The sequence below is a fragment of the Protopterus annectens genome, chromosome 6.part0 (genome assembly GCF_019279795.1).
Source record: "Protopterus annectens isolate FY-2018-M chromosome 6.part0, PAN1.0, whole genome shotgun sequence".
In the NCBI taxonomy this organism is placed as follows: Eukaryota; Metazoa; Chordata; order Ceratodontiformes; family Protopteridae; genus Protopterus; species Protopterus annectens.
The window spans coordinates 788,555,787-788,573,675 of record NC_056737.1 but is presented as its reverse complement, the minus strand read 5'-3'; the positions used below and the strand labels follow the sequence as shown (position 1 = coordinate 788,573,675).

Here is a 17,889-nt window from a genome sequence, read left to right as displayed (position 1 = left end):
AAAATCCTCCAAAGCTAGTTATGAAAACAAAATTGACACTGATTCTAAAGACAACCACAAAGCATTCTATAGCTATGTCAAGAATCTCAATGGCAACACTCAGATCTGCTCTGAGTTACAGCACAATGGCACTAAATATACAGACCCAACTGATATTGCCAACATCCTGGCAGATAGGATCAGTGCTAACTTTACCCCCTCTCACCCCTGAAAGAGCACATCTCTATAACGGAAGACTGCAAAGTTGCTGTCATCATGGCTGCACAGGTACAAAACACTCTCCAAAGCCAGGAACACAGCATCCATGGGACCAGATAACATCCCAGGCTGTGTTCTACACAAACTACAGAACGAACAGGCACCACAACCTACGTACCATGTTCAGTCATAGCCTCACCTCAGGCTTTTTGCCTGCTGAATAGCGCACAGCGACGGTTATCCCACTACACAAGGGGGGAAACACCACGGACCCCAGGAACTAGCGCCCCATTAGCCTGATGAGCCTGCTTTGCAAGGCCATGGAATATATCATCATATAACTTATAAAAAAGACATTGGTAATCTCCAAACTCTGGACCACAACCATGTTGGGTTTGTAAAAGGCAGATCATGTCTCCTAAACCTGATAGATGTCATTTAAGCAGTCAACAGAACCGTAGACAAGGGTAAGGTGGTTCACACAGCCTATGTAGATCTTGCCACAGCTTTCAACACCATCCCTCACTCTGGAATTATAGATAAACCCACTAAACTAGGTATAAATCACCATGAACTACAACATAGGCGGTAATATACTTAACACTGAAAGTGTGATAAGAGACCTTGGGTCACAGGTGGACAGTGGACACACCTGTGATAATCACATCCCCAGAGTAGTCAGGAAATCCTTCTACGTGGCACACCTCATCACAAAAGGTGTCTCATGCAGAATAGAAGAGGACATTGTTCCCCTCTACTCATCACTCTCTAGATCCATAATAGAGTACAACACCCCTTTTGCTATGTACCTCACAAGACATCTACAGCAACTGGAAAGCCTGCAGAAATACCTCACAAAGAGGATTAGCAGCCTGAAATACATGCCATACACAGACCGTCTCAAAATGCTCCAGCTGTACTCTGTCGCATATCGCCTACTCAGAGGTGATCTCTGCCTAACATACAAAGCTATGTCAAACACAGAGCTGTTGGACATGCTCTACGTAAAACACTCACAATCCCTTTGATCTTTGGCCCCAAAACCCAGAGTGAAATACAAAAGGAAGGGGTGTATCCATTTACCTTAAGGATACCCACTCCTTCAGGTTAGTGGCACAGCATGAGGCCTTGGAGCCCATGCAAGTGCAACTAACATTGGGCAAAGCTATTTATGAGATTGTAGCCTGCTACAGATCACCTACCTTGTCTCAGGAACCTCACTCAGTATTCCTGAGAACACTGGAAAATATAAAGGTCCTACCAAACACCATTATATGAGGAGATTACAACTACCCAAACATTAACTGGGAGAATTACTCATGTACAATGTCCTTTGCCCAATGCTTCCTAGAGTTTAAAAACTCAAACACCCTGGAACAGCTGGTCACCACACCCTCTAGAGGTGACAACATACTGGACCTGATCATCACCAACATATGGGGTACCAGTGTTCCACACCAGAGATAAACCCCTCGCTGGTAATATCAGACCATAAAGTAATCAGACTGGACATCCACGTCCCACCCCACCCCCCCCAGTCAAGGAAACCACTGTGAAGAAATTTTCAAAAGCAAACTGCACACTTCTCAAGACCAAAGTGGAAAGTTCCAAAGCCCCCTTGCTATAGGATAATGCTATACAATCTGCAGAATCATTTACAAGTGCATTCTGTGAGCATCTACAGGGATGCATGGATCGAGACATCCCAAATAAAACCAAAATGCACTCCTCCAAAAAGAAGAAACCAGTCTGGTGGTCGTTGCCCATAAATAAGCCATACAACAGAAGGAGAAAGCGAGCACATGATAGAGCAAACTTCACAAAAGGAAAGGCATCACTGATCAGTATTAGGAAGAAACAATGATCACTCATAAAATAATCCAAGGCCAGTTTCTAAAGACAAATTGCCAAGGAATCTAAGAATAACAACCACAAAGCCTTCGTTAGCTATACCAAACATTTAGGTGGCAACTCTCAAATATGCTGTCAGCTACTGCAAAATGGCAAAAAATACACTGAACCAACTGACATTGCCCACATCCTGGCGGACATGTTCAGTGCAAACTTCACCCCCCCACCCCCAAAAGGGCCTGTGTCTATCCCAGAAGAATGCAGAGCCCCAGACTTCATGGACATGCAGGTAAAAACAGCCCTCTCCAAAGCTAAGAACACAGCATCATTGGGACTGGATAGTGTCCTAGGCTGCGTCTTACACCAGCCCCAAAAGGAAATACACCCTCACCTACATTCACTGTCCAGACTCAACCTTACCACAGGCTATGTACCCAAAGAATGGCATACAGCAACAGTCATCCAGCTCCACAAAGGTGGTGCCACAACAGAACCTGGAAACTATTGCCCTATAGGCCTACTCAGCCTGGTCTGCAAAGCTATGGAGCAAATTATCATGGAACCCATAAACAGAGACATTGGGAACCTCCAGATGCTGGACTCTACCCAATTTGGCTTTGTTAAAGGCAGATCCTGCCTCCTAAACCTAGTTGACTTCTTTGAAACAGTTACCAAGGACATATATGGAGGTGAAAGTAGTCCACACAGCCCACCTGGACCTCACTAAGGCCTTTGACACCATTCCCCACTCTGGCATCATGGACAAGCTTACCAGCTTGAACATTAACCCCTATGTCACAGGATGGGTGGCCAACTGGCTCACAGATCAAACACACATGGTCAGAGTTGTGGGTGCAATGTCCGACTATAAACCAGTCACAAGTGGCATCCCACAGGTCTTGGTCCTGGGACCCCACCTGTTCAGTAGATACTGCTCAGAGGTACAGGCAAGTATGGGAGGAGTATGGCTGACCAAGTTTGCAGATGACTGCTAACTGTGGTCCATAATCGACTCTATGGCTGACACAGACATCCTCCAGAAGGGTCTTACAGAGACAGATACCTGGTGTCAAAACAATGCCCTCAAGCAGAATGCCAAAAAATGCATAGTCATCCCCTGTGGAATAAACAAAGTCCCCACAAATTACCACATAGGTGGTAATCCAGTATGTATGGAGAATGTAATTATGGGCCTGGGGACCCAGGTAGATAGTAAACTCTCCTTTGATGATCACATTGCCAAAGTGTTTAGAAATTCCTTCTATGTAGCCCACCTAATGTAACCCACTTTGTCAAGTCTGATGATGTCACCATCCTACAAATATATTTGTGGAAAGGAGAACTCCCAGTAATGTGTATAGCGTGTTGTGTAAATGCGTGCTGCTTTAGTATCACAAAGTAGTTAGGTAGCAGTTTGAATCCTGCACTTGCCAACTGTATGAGAGTGTGTGTGTGTGTGTGTGTGTGTGTGTGTGTGTGTGTGTGTCTCCTTAGAGAGGAGCAACCTTTTTGAAGACTACTGAAACACCTTAAAAATGGTATACTCATCTTTGTCAAGTCTGATGATGTCACCATCCTACAGATATACCTGTGGAAAGGAACACTCCCAGTAATGTGTATAGCGCGTTGTGTAAATGCATACTACTCTAGTATCATAAAGTAGTTAGATAAGGGTTTGAATCCTGCACTTGCCAACTGTATGAGAGTGTGTGTGTGTGTGTGTGTGTGTGTGTGTGTGTGTGTGTGTGTGTGTGTGTGTGTGTGTGTGTCTCCTTGGAGAGAAGCAATCTTTTTGGAGACTACTGAAACACCTTAAAAGTGGTATACTCATCTTTGTCAAGTCTGATGATGTCACCATCCTACAAATATACCTGTGGAAAGGAGAACTCCCAGTGATGTGTATAGCGCGTCATGTAAATGTGTACTGCTGTAATATCATAAAGTAGTTAGGTAGGGGTTTGAATCCTGCACTTGGTGACTGTGTGTGTGTGCTCCACATGTGTGACACTGTTGGTCAATGTGTCGTGGGTTTTGCTTTTACTACTGTATGACATATCATAATGACAACAGTATGTGCATTACACATGTCAGGTAGCTGTGTGGCAAATACATATATGTGACCTCAATTATTTCATAGATGGGAACCCCGCTTTCTCCATGAACACATCTATTATCTTTGCCAGAGTGTGCTGCCACTTTCCAGACCTTAGATCACATCTGTATGCTTGTGACAAGCCTAGCCACTGCAGTGATCCCTGGCCTACATCATCCGTTTCACATACATCCATTACAGTTTCTATTGAATAGTGTGAGTGAGGGTTTATGCCTGAGGTATATTTGAAACCTGTTCAAAAGCAGCAAAGTCTGTCAAAGATGGCTATTTATTATAGGCGTGCAACAACCTTTGTGGATATGCATGCAGACCCCTTATTGCTTATGTGATCCACAGATGGATTTCCAAAACCCTTTGGAAATGTGATTATCAAAGGAGAGATGACTTAACACATGGCTCTGTGTATACATCGGTACCTGTTCCACATTTTGGGGGCTACTACCTATGTGGTACTCTGGGGATACTATGTTTTGTAAAAGTGGATGACTATGCTTTATTTGGCTTATAGCTTTACAGCATAGGTTTGACACCAGGCATCTGTCTGTATGATACCCTTTTGGAGGATGTGTGTGTCATCTGGAGAATGCATTATAGCCCACAGTATGCATTGCCAAACGTGGCCAGACATATCCATACTGTGTTTGCTTGTACCTAAGAAATCTATATGCCAAACAGGAGTGGTCTCAGGACTGAGTGAGGTGAATACCACTTGTTACTGGCATAGAATAGTACTTGAAGGCTGCAAATGTTACTGTGTGTCCTACATCTGTGTGTCAGTTGTCAAGCCATCATCTAACAATTGTTTATGGGTAGGCTGTTGAGGTTATGTATACTACCAGAATGCAAACCAATGACAGTAACAACAGTATCACCCACAGCACAGTGTCAAACCGTGTCATACACACACATGTACTCACGTTCCAAAATGTGTGTAGTACAATGCATACTGGCCACTAATAGAAACTATGGAGTGTTAACACTGTCTAATACAGGGAATGTCACCCTGCCCATGTGTCCAATATGCATGTACATGCAGACAGTGCACCTCAACCATGTTCACAAATGTACACCTGCAAATCTGTGCTGCACACATCCCACACTTACTGTCCACTCTATAACACATGCTGACAAAACTACACACTTCAGCCAAGTGGCACATGGACAGACAATACACAATTGGAATAAACACTGGTGTAAACAATACTACATTGATAATTATAGCTTTAATGCATCATGCCTGCTCAGCTACACCTTCAAGGATATCATTACACTTTACTGCTGACAACATGCTACACATTAAAACATTGCTATACTGTAATAAAGTCACCCTGTGCATCAGCACCATGTTAGCCTGTTCCTGCATCAATGTTACAGATGACAGGAGGTGGCACAGGTTTCATCATATGCACAGGGTGTGTTGTTGGTTTGCCAGAGGCCTACATTGAGCCATACAATCAACATGTGTGTGTGAGGGCCAAGAGTACTGTTATGGGCCAATGTGGATGTAATGTGTGCGGGTATGTGTTTGCCCTAGGTGTCTGGTTTATGTGTGTGTGTCTGCATGCACACAGTTCCACCATGTGGCTGCCATATACGGGGATTTGTGGGACAGCTACTGACTGTACCTGGCAGGCTTTACAGATCACCGTCTCTGGCCATGGATACGGGACCTGTGCCTGGCAGGGGTGCTGCAGACAGTATCAGGTACTAATCCAGACTGGGTACTATGCTCAGAGGTTGACATATGTCCACTGGATCCAGGTTCCTGCTGGGAATTGCCAGAGCCACGTGCACGTGGTCTTCTAGGACGGTCTATGGACAGCCCCCCCAACATTGCTGTGGCTGGTACTGGCACTACGGGAGCGGCTATGACTTGATGGACGTCCATGGCGACTGCCAGCTGATGATGTTGCTGGCATACGTCCACGTCGACGTCTCAACTGTCCCACACTGTCCTGACACATGGACATGACATTGTGGAGGACATCTAATGTATCACCCCAACGTCTATCACTGACCTCAGTGTAATTACGTATGGCAGCTGCTAGGTCACAGATACTGTCATTTACAGAGGTGTTATGAGCTCTCTGTGCCCTTAGTCCATGTCTGGTGTACCACTCCATACGTGCCTGTGCCTCCATGACAGCCTGGAACATGCATGTGGTTGTTAGAGTTGTGGCACGTCTGCCAGGGGCATGATGACCAGCAGTGCTCTGACGAGAACCCTTGGGCATCTGCCTATGTGGTACCATTCCAGACATCTGGTTATGGCTGCTGTGTCCTGATGCATGTGCCATAGATACCACACTGTCCTGGCCAGTGCCGACTGTACATTGTCCCTCTGCTAAGGGCATTGGTGATGATGGATGTACAGGCAGCATGATTGTGTGCATGGATGGGGTGGAGACTTATGCACTGTCAATTGGTGGCCCAACAACAGACCCTGACAAACCTGCCTGTGCCTCAACACACCTATCCTCATTATCACTATCTGTGTCAGTGACATCAGGTTCCCTGCTGCACTGAACCAGCCCCACCTCAGCACCTGTGAGAGGAAAACAGGAAACACACTTTAAGACCTGTACATGATGTCAGCACACATGCACATGCACATGCACACATGCACACATGCACATGCACACATGCATACATGCACATGCACACATGTACACATGCACACACACAAATACACTCCTCACTAAAGCAGACAGACACACACACACACACACACACACACACACACACACACACACACACACACACACACACACCACCAGCAATCTCAGAACATACTCAATAGCAGTTGATGGTGGGGTACAGTATCACAAGCAAAACAGTCATATCACACATGTCAGTATGCAGGACATGTGAACAGCATGCAGTGCAAGTGTAGACAGTCCTTGTTACTGACAGTATACATGGCTTTGATGCATGTGTTTTCTTGTTCGGTGATTGGCCTCCCCTGGAACGCAATGCATACATGGACACAACATTGCTGTGCAAGTATTCAAAACTCTGTAATGTACTGTGCACCATCACTCACAGGTCTACATACCATGGCTGGATGTGTATCTGTGTGTCACATAGATATCCAATTCTGATTAGAGCCTCTGTGTCTTTAGCAAATAATTGTGGACACAGTTTTAGCTCATGCATGATGTGTATACACACAAGATTAGTGGTGCATGTATAACTGATGGAATACCATTGGTCCACATACCCAATGTACAGTAGTTATGGTGAGTGTAGACAATATTGTGGACATGCCAGTGTCATCCATGACATGGCATGCTAAAACACTGCAAATTTAAACATCACACATACCCAATGTGTGTCATATGACCTAGCCACTCAATAGCATCACAAGACATATATGTGTCAGTTGTGCAAATGGTGATTGGTATGCATATTGTTTAGAGGTGCATATGTTTGCACACACACAACATTGAAGTGTATAGCAATGAAAGATATGTGTGTAGTACTGTGCTTACAATAACTGGATGGGGTGTAGTACCATAAGCCATCATCATGAAGCATCATGTGGTCACTCAAGGCTACAAATGTGTCCCAAACCAGAACCTATCATGCTGTACCAGAACTGCACTACCATGGCTACATCCACCATTTCACAACCAGTTGTTACATGGGTTTGTAAGGAGGCCAATAAGGAGCATTCCCTAACATGAATGTGTTGCGTGTTGCAGAGTGTTTCACTGCCCCATGATAGGTCTCTACCCTTCAGGTATATTATGTGTGCTATGTGGATGACATTTGGGATACTGGAGTGTGACTTTACAGAGGGTTTGTGAATCCTTCATGTGTAGCATGTTAACATGTTCTGTATATGAAAAACCAGGAAATAGCGAAATCAAACTGACTAAACTCCACAAACAAATGAAGTGGGAGAGAACTGTAGCAAAAAACCACCAAATTTATTATTCCTTTGTAAAAAAAAAATTTTAACCTCATAAAAAAAAGCCCAAACACCTGCTGTCCTTTATTTCTCATCTGAGAAAATCATGTTCTGTATATGACATAGTTGTGTATAGACTCTGCCTATCCAATGGTCACTACAGTGTAGCCACATTTGTTTGAGATGGTCTGTGTATTGCATGTGTTTGAGGCAGCTAATCACATTAGTGAGATGTGCGTGGTCTCACAGCAAACATGCACAGCATGCATTATGGGTAGGTGTGTTACATGTGTACATGGCCTACACCTTAACTATGACATGCACTTTTATTTGCAATAATAAATGTAGAACACACTCACCAGCATCTGTCCGCTGCCTTGCTGTCACACCAGAGGGACCTACATAGATATGAGACAGTTTGTCAGTGGCGACAACTGTGGCATTGCTACTGTGGGTTTGCAATCTTACAGTAGAACAACAGTTTACATTCACAGGCCTACAGATTATGTTCCAAATGATCAGTATTGTACAACAACAGGCTCCGCATCTTCTAACTACACAGTACACATCTCACATATGCATGATCTACCAATAGAGGTAACAGTAGTCTACAGATATTCCATGTTACCTGCATGCTCCATGTGTTCTTGCTGGGTGGCTCCAACCTCCATCATGGTAAATGTCTGCTGCTGTTGTTGTTGGGCAGGTGCCACCAGGCTCAGGAGCAGCTCCTCCACTCTGGTGAGGGGGGGATGGATGTTAACCCCACCACCTGTTGCATGCTGATGGACATGTCTAAGTAGATCACTGCAGTGGTGATGTACCTGCTCATATGTCCGGTTATGCAGGCCTACCTCGTTTAGCCTCCGGACAACATCTTGCCACATTGCAGTACGCTCCTGCTGGTCTTGGCTGGTTCTGGAGAATAGTAGGCTGTAGTGCTGAATCATACAGCTGGTAAGAATCTCATCTTCAGCACTACTCTAGCTAGGATTTCTACGGTGTGCCATGATCCCTGGAAGACATAAAAAAAGATATGTATGAGCAAGCCATATGGCACATTTAACATTATACAGTACAGATATCACTGAACTGACATATATAGCAACCTATTAGCTGACTGAGATTATAACACTTTGACTACCCCTTATCAGTGCTCACCCCACAACTGCTTGAAAGTGCCTGGCACGCTCTATATAATAAACCATGTTCTGCACAGCAACAAAATAAAATCACTATATAAGGCTATACAAGAGTACCTGGCACACTGTATGCAACACAATGCACCACCTAGCCACAGCAGATATAGATCAAGCCAATGCATAAAGAAATATGTCATCCATCGCAATGTTTGTAAGGTCCAGTTACAGTATTACCATTATACCACACAACTTGTTGATGGCAAACTCTTGGCCAAAATATGTGCACGATTGTGAATTTAGGTGGCATACTGCTGTAGTAAACTATAAATGTTGCTAGATACGCAGTTATATGTTGTAACACACATATGACAGAGGACATGTTACAGGCATACCCACACACACATCAGACATAATTACAAGACACAAAGGTATGGCAACCCAGATAAGCTTTACGTGTGTACCATACAGTACTGTGTGTCAGTACTTACAAAACCTTAAGCTTGAGGAATGTGATCTGTGATGACTACAGGGACCACACAAAACAGTGGTTCCAAGCAATGTGGACATACACCATACTTTGCTGTTTAGGCCCAGAGCTTCAAGTAGTACTACAGTACCGATTTGGATTCAATGTCAGTACCAATCAATAAGCATACATGTAGTGCTTTAGCCTCCAATGACACACCCCAATTAACACCAAGGGACTACATCAGACTGTATGCCATAGTGCTTTATCTGCCTAGCAACAGCATACACAGCTTTTGCTGGGATCAAAGCAAGGACCCATAATACCATGACAGAAACAGTTTCCCACTAAGCTATCCCACAAATACACATCTTTGACATATTCACCAACACATTGACCATCACACTCAGTCAACTTTACATAGAATTTATTGCAACAAGTAGATGTGGGTGTGTATGAGTATATATGACTCTGTGTGTGTGTGTGTGTGTGTGTGTGTGTGTGTGTGTGTGTATATATATATATATATATATATATATATATATATATATATATATATATACATACATACATACATATACACATCCATTGGTGTACATATACATATAGGCACATGTACAGTCCAGCTTTCATGGTGGGAATATCAATTATACAAAGGATGTGAGGTATACAGTAATGTAATAATATCGCACAGTCTTTTGAGAAATGCATTGAAAGTGTTCACAGCTAAGGTAGCTTTAGCAGGCCTCACTGGCTGCAACATTGCAAACTGAACAAAACACCCACAGTGTTTAACCACCACATGTCATATACCAGCACTGTATGCTGTCTTGTTTGTCACACACTAAATCCTACATACAAATATGCACATAACCTTCACCAACATATATATGTCCACCCTTCACAAACAGTTGCAATATGTCCCTTGCTCTATGCACATATACAGATGTTAATATATATGACACATATATATATATATATATATATATATATATATATATATATATCTCCGTATGTGTGTGCCAATACACACACAAGGTCCACACTGTTGTAAGTCCCTGGACCTCACAGCTGAACCGTTGGGCCTTGCTGCAACATGAACAGGTGTCACATGTGAACACACAGTAACATTAGAGGGGGTATATATAGATCCAAATGCTAGATTTGCATACTAGCCTGGTACAGCAGTTGCCAATGCTAAGCTACACTTTAATATGACTATCACGCATGTGTTACTCTGTCACACCCATGTTTATATAAATGTTTGCGTTAATCCCCCAAACAGCCATTGGCCACACTACTGTACAGAACACAGATAACATGGATCAGATGTTTGACATTTAATGCTGAGCTACACATTTCACAGTTATGTCCCACTGCCCACAGGTACACACTGAATTGTCCATGGCAGTAGTTAAGCATGACATCTGTGCATAGATACATTCTGCTGCCACATATGAATGGTTCACATTATGTAGAGTATTCTTCAAAAACATCTACTACATGCCAGTAAATACATATCTGTTACATACCTTTTCTTTGTATGAGTTGGTATTATTTCTTTTTCCTTTTGCTTTTCACTCTCTCTCTCTCTCAGTCTCTGCAATAGAGTGATTGAGTTTGTTGGCAGCAATTACAGCCTGCTTTTATAGGTATTTGCACATGTGCATGTGATGGCCTCTGCACCAATTGGTGGCCACCATTTGCTAATTGCATGCAGCCTGCTGTGTGGTAATTGCAGTAATCACTGTCATAGCAACCCAATGCTATAAATTTCTAACTCAAGTAGGCGTGGCCCTTTCAGCTTTCCAAGATGGGGATCATGCTTGTTTGCTGTGGACATCGTTGTTTAAGGCAAAAGGTTGGTATAGTTCTTATATCTGAAGCCAGGGGTGTAGCTAGTAATTTAAATGTTGTACTCTGACCTGAATGTTGCTGCTTCCAGTACACACTGTCAGTGTAGAATTGTACTCACCCCTCAAAATGCTAACCCAAGATACATGGGAGTATGTACTTTCTTTTCTAATTGTACAATTAATTTCCATACAAAACTAGTTATTGAGATGTATTCCTTTGGCACATGAATTGTTTGTGAACTGCTATACTGTGAATATTAATTTACTCACTTCTGAACAGTTTGTGCTTTTTTAGTGTTGACATTAGCACAGGCTGCTCAAGAAAACTGGACAAATTTCAGTACTGAGTATGCCTACCTACATCCTTGGTAGACTCTGAACACACAGGTATATTCTACATTTGGGTAGGGGTGCAGAAGTACAGAGAGCATTATGTATTATTGTGTGAATTTTATCTTGCTGGACTTAAAGGGTTGCTGTGTACCTGTTAGTTTATCAAGGCAAGTGGTCTGTCTGCGTAACTCTCAACTGTGGACGTATCCACGTGGTAGCCAGAGGTTAGCCTGTTATTCTTTGTCTGTGCACCACACCGGTCTTTTCAGTACTAGAACAATGGCATTGTTACATTTGGTTGCTACCAGTACATGGCTACATCCTTTTGTATTTCAGTGTTGTTCTCCTACATAAGGGTATGCTTCTGGAACTCCTTCCAAAGCTGTTTGCACAGTGTGTAACAGCAGAAAAGCTGATATGCCTGTGTGTTTCTGCCTCTGTCAGGCCTCTCAAACACTCAGGTACATATTTGAACAGACTCAGGGAAAAGTAGGGAAACGTGAGGTACACCTTTAAAATATTAGTGCCATTAAGTTGAGACTTTGAGAGAACTAGAGCATATGGATTAATACATCTTTTCTGAAGTACAAGCATTGTCTAATTCTTACTTATTGTCATTATTCATTAAGTGTAATTCACAACCTTTCTGGCCAATGTCAGTACTTTTCAGAGGGATTCAGAGGGACACAGCAAAAATTTGTTTCAAAATCAGGAACATCCCTGAAAATTAGGCACAGTTGGGAGGTATGGCCTCTGCCCTAATCAGATATGCCAGTGTTTGTCCTGCTATGATACTGTGTGGGGGTTGTAAAGTGCTGCTGTAACATTATTTCCTGCTAGAATGCCTGCTTCTCTTATCACAACCATGTAATGCAATTCCACAACAACTGCTGGTAAAGATCCACAGAACAAGTTGTGTGTTATGGCATTCCTATTTTTCCTTTACATTCACTCACTCTGATGCATGATATATTTATTTCAGCACCAACTTGTTGTATATCTACCGTGGTTTAGTGGTACTTCATGCAGTGTAGTTTGTACAAAGTCCCGGGGTCGAGACTGACAGAGGTGTTTTATTTTGCTGCTGAGCAGAACAAGGGCCCTCACATACAGAGTGACTAAGGCACTTTTAAGCAGTTGTGAGCGGGTTTGCACAGGTTTGCACGATGCTTAGCTAAGCACAAATGAGTGCACACTCGCGCAAACCCGCTAACTACTGCTTAAAAGTGCTTACTCCCACTAACCCCAGCGCTCATTTCTTTGAAAGAAAAGAAAATGGGGAGATAGGAAAGTGGTGAAAAAGGGGCACAAAGAGGGAAAGACAGTAGGGAAAACAGCTCAGGATGTGCAGGACGGGTGTAGGGAAGGTCCATAGCTGCCCATTTCTTTAACAGAAACAGCTGTGCATATGCAATAAATTTGGAGGGAAATATGAAACCTTCCACCCCTGAGAGAGGGGTGAGGACAACAAAGTATGTTGTACAGCCAGTTATATTACATTTTATGTGTCCAGCGGACATGTGTGCAAAATGGGCAGCTATGTATGGGGCGTAATTTTTGGGGGCAGATTGCCCTTTTTTTTCAGGTGAGAGTGGAATGTGGGGTAGGGGAAGTAGGTATATTTGGGGAGGTAGGTTGGGGAGGTAAACAGACAAGACAAACAAGACGCATACAGGGGCAGAATATGACATGTGGTGGGTGAACACCATTGACGGGGAAGGATGTTTGGAAATCGCAAGCCCATGAGCCCACAGATGGCAACAGTGGAACTGAGATCCCCACCCATGGGCAGTCACCACTGCACCTTCACAGCCCAGAGGGTGGCTGTGCTGGGGGCTGAGTAGGAGGGACAGGCTCACCCGTGAGTTGTGCCACTCGTGCCTCAAGCTGGCGTAGAGAATCAGTAACAGAACGCTTGATCTCTCTACGCACAACAGCCCGGACCATTCAGAGGGTGATAGGTGGCCCTCCTCCACCCACGCTTGCATGGGGGGGATGAGCCCCATCCCCTGCAGTGCTTCCACCTAAAGGTGGCACAGGGCCAATGGAGGAGGAGGTTCCCAGACTGGGCACCAGACCTGCTGGTGCCAGGTGCCATCGCCAGCTGAGGTGGGACAGATGGGTCCACTGGGACCGGCCTTCCCATACGTTCTATGTTTTGGAGGATTTAATGAAAATATGGGTTAGTAACAGTCAACAGCATTCCCACTTAGTTATAACAGCATGCAGAAGTATTCCCATTAACCCAACACACCAGAGTTCCAACAGTTGAACAGCAAGCATAACACGTGCATATGTAGAACAACAGTGGACATTACAACAGCATGCAGGTTTAATTGATGGCAATAGGTAACTAATATTGTGGTATTTGAACAGGGCACATGCATTGAAATAAATGCAGATATTTATAAACCAATAGGACATATGTCCCAACAAATGTTTTGAGATTAGACATACCCATTGAGGTGTGGAATTGCATTTTTTATGCACATACAGTAGGGTGGAAAAAGATAGCTCCATTAACAACTTATATATCCTTCTAGTTTACACTACATTCCTATTAACTGCAATTATATGTCCCCTACATGTATTATTACACTATCCTTAAATTGTGAAATGGGTTTTGCTAGATCTTTATATACATGAGCTGTATTTGACATACAAACTGTCCGGGATGCAGATGTTACTGCTACATATTTTGTGAGTTGCTCAGACACACTACTGCTGAGATGGTACACTGACAGCTCTACTTTCCTATAATTATCTAGATATGTTCAGATGAAATTATCAGTTATATGTTAACAGCTCCCTACATTTCTGGCAGCACACTGACATTTCTGGGGAACACAATACCAAGCTACTCATGTTCCAGATTAACCTGTACATGCTGGGCATGAACCAACAGTTGAGGACTGTAAATATGCTTAAAAGCTACTGGCACTCCCTTCATCCACTTTATATGGGCCTACCCAAATGTGGGTTAACAGCGCTTAATACAACAGTACTATTTCTATAATGCAAGAGTACAACATATCAAAGAAAATGAGACAGACACACTCCAGGAATTATACCTTTATTAAAGACTTAAAACTCTTTTCTAGAGGCTCTCTCATTTATTTTATATAACAGTACATGCAGAATAATTATTAAAGAATTATTATACCTTTATTTATTGGGTTAAAACATTTTTTTCAGGCTCTCTCATTTATTTTATATAACAGTACATGCAGAATGATTACTAACCTGCCTGGTGGCGCAATCTTAGCAGCCTATCTGTATAGGCTTGCTGGTTCACAGCACGGACACCTTCAGCTGTGAAGTAAATTAACTGATATCGAGACATACCTATCCATAGTATAGACTAGAATAGCAATTCTTAAATACTTAATTCCATGGCTACTTACTCAGTAGTGGGGCATTTTCCATCCCACGGGCCTCCTGGATCCATTGGTCCAGTTGATCCTCCTTGCATCTCTTCAGGTCTGCATGGTGGTGTCTGACCTACTCACCAGTCCGAGGGATGCCTGTGGCACTGGTGAGTTCATGAGCTAGACAGTTCCAGGCTTCCGCTTTGTATTGGGTGCCCTGGTACTGGCCCCGCAGAAGTCTATCCTCATGATTATGGACAAGAAGCGAAACCATTACTTTTGAATCCTCAGTGCCCCAACGTTGCACTCGAAATCGAGAGCCCTGTCCAGAACTGGCCATGATGCCTGCAGATGGGAGCTACAACCAGTTATGGCAAGTATTCCTGCCTATGGAGCTTAAATTTGCTTCATTTCCGCACTTATTTGTGATTGGCCAGTTTTGAAAAAACTCTGCTAAAGGCACACCTGCTTAGCAATGGGTAAACTTCCATTGATATGTATGTGTGTGTTGAAAGTCCATGGTTGTGAAATACTGTCATGGCTTAGTGTTTCAGTACTGTGATTATGATGCACAGTATCCTGGGTTCGAGCCCTGTCATTGATTTTTATTTTACTACTGGCCAGACCAGCTAGGAGGTGTGGCTGTGTTTAGCCGACTTTGCTCAACTTTGCCCGATGTTGCTCTACGTTTCTCCACGTTGCTCCACATTGCTCTACGGTGCTCTACATTGCTCGACATTGCCCGATGTTGCGCTAGTTAGCACGGTGCGCAGCTACGTGCAAACATGTTCTGTTTGCGCTAGTTTGCACGATGCGCAGCTCCGCACAAAGCCATTGCACTAGTTAACACAGTGCTCAGCTACAAGCAATTACATTTAAATATGCTTAATACTGGTAAACATTGCTTAGCAGTGCTTCACATTGCTTAGGATACGTTACTCATGCATCCATCAGTATGCATAACCATTTCACCTTCATATATATATATATATATATATATATATATATATATATATATATATAAAATTTGTTCACTACTACATAGGCCATTTCAATGCTTTTTACAAAAATTTAAATGATAAATATCAGGAATTATTTTTATATACAGATTTCCAACAGAAAATAGAGGGGGGAGTGGTGGGACTCGAACCGGGAATGCCTCCTCTTTGTGCGAAGGCTCTACCACTATGCTATCACTATTTCGCTTAATTTGCATATAAGTTTCTTATTATCCTCTTCGGTGTCTAAACTGCTAACTGTAGCTAAGCAATGGGCAAATCTGCGTAAACACGCGCAAATACAGGCGGCTATATTGGAAATAATAAAAAAATAAATAAATAATTTTTACATTTTATAATTGTACAGGGGTTTAGAATGTGGGGGAGTGTAGTGTTGGGTATGTACACATTTGAGCGGATTCGCTCATGTAAGTAGACATTTCCCGAGTGTCAGACTTGCAGGGGCGTGGGTTTTTGGACTGCTCGGCAGTCCGACATGCCCCCTTCACTCGTGCACACTCCGTGTTAGCCTTAGAGTTGAGGCAGCACGCCCTCATTAATATGCATGGTGCACTGCCATCTTACTCTTAGACTGGCTCTTCCGTGTTTGACTAATCTAGTCTTACATGGAGGATTAGTGAATCCTGGGGTGAGTCTTTTGTTCTCACAGACTCGTCTTCTCCTCCCAAAGCATCTTTTCAGTCATGATGGGAGATGCATTTAGAGGAACTAATCAGGATATTAGGAGCAGTTCATCTGACTGCCACCACTAATTCTGTTTACATGACTTATGAAAGAAATAAAAATAAATAAAATGAAATAAAAAGAAATAAATGCAAAATTTTGCAGTAAACAAGGAACATTCTCAGCTGTATATTGTTTTTGTAGTACATGTTTATATTTCTGATTTCAACCAAAAGAAAACTAATTTTTTTTCTTTTTTTTCTGGCTTCAGGTTGTGTGGGTTAACAAAAAGGGGGAGGCACGTGTCCCTGCTCCAAGGTTTAAATCCACCACTGATACATACATACATACATGTATATATTTGCTAACTAAATCCTCACAAGAAGCAAAAATACCAAAACTTTTTCTAAGTAAAACAGAAAGACAAAGCTGTGTCTTTGGCATGTATATAATATTGAGAATAAAATAAAAAAGCTCTCAAAAATACCTGAAATTCTGGTGAATTCATTGGAGATTTAGCACCTTCATGTTTTCAGAATAAAAGTAAAAGAAGACTGGACACTTAAAAAGAGTATTGGACAAATCACATGTATATGGCTCAGACAAAATTTGAGAATTTCGGTCCTGTTTCAAATATCTACTGAAGAGATAACAGAAGACAGATAACTTTTAAACATTAATTACAAGTAAATAAGGTAATTTGTTTAATTCATGTACATTCTGCTTTAGAAGAATAATGCAGTTTGAATTTATCTGGTAGAAAGCCTCACAGCACTTTCCTGAATCCCTTAAATTGCATCTCATTACTACCTCATGTGACTGAGCTACTTTATTTGCATCTCTTTTCACTCATTGGTATATGAAGCATAAAGTACACTGTGGGCCCATGCAGTATTTGTTTTTGATTCGCAGTCACCCTGTGCATGACCACTAGTCAAATTGCTGTTGCATACTGTGCAAATTGTTT

General features: G+C 42.7%; 1 protein-coding gene across 1 annotated transcript in view; it reads left to right on the top strand.

Annotated features, from left to right (window-relative positions):
• LOC122803895 (protein BCAP-like) overlaps positions 1-17,889 on the top strand; it is a 681,296-nt gene that overhangs the window by 137,940 nt on the left and 525,467 nt on the right. The window lies entirely within an intron of this gene.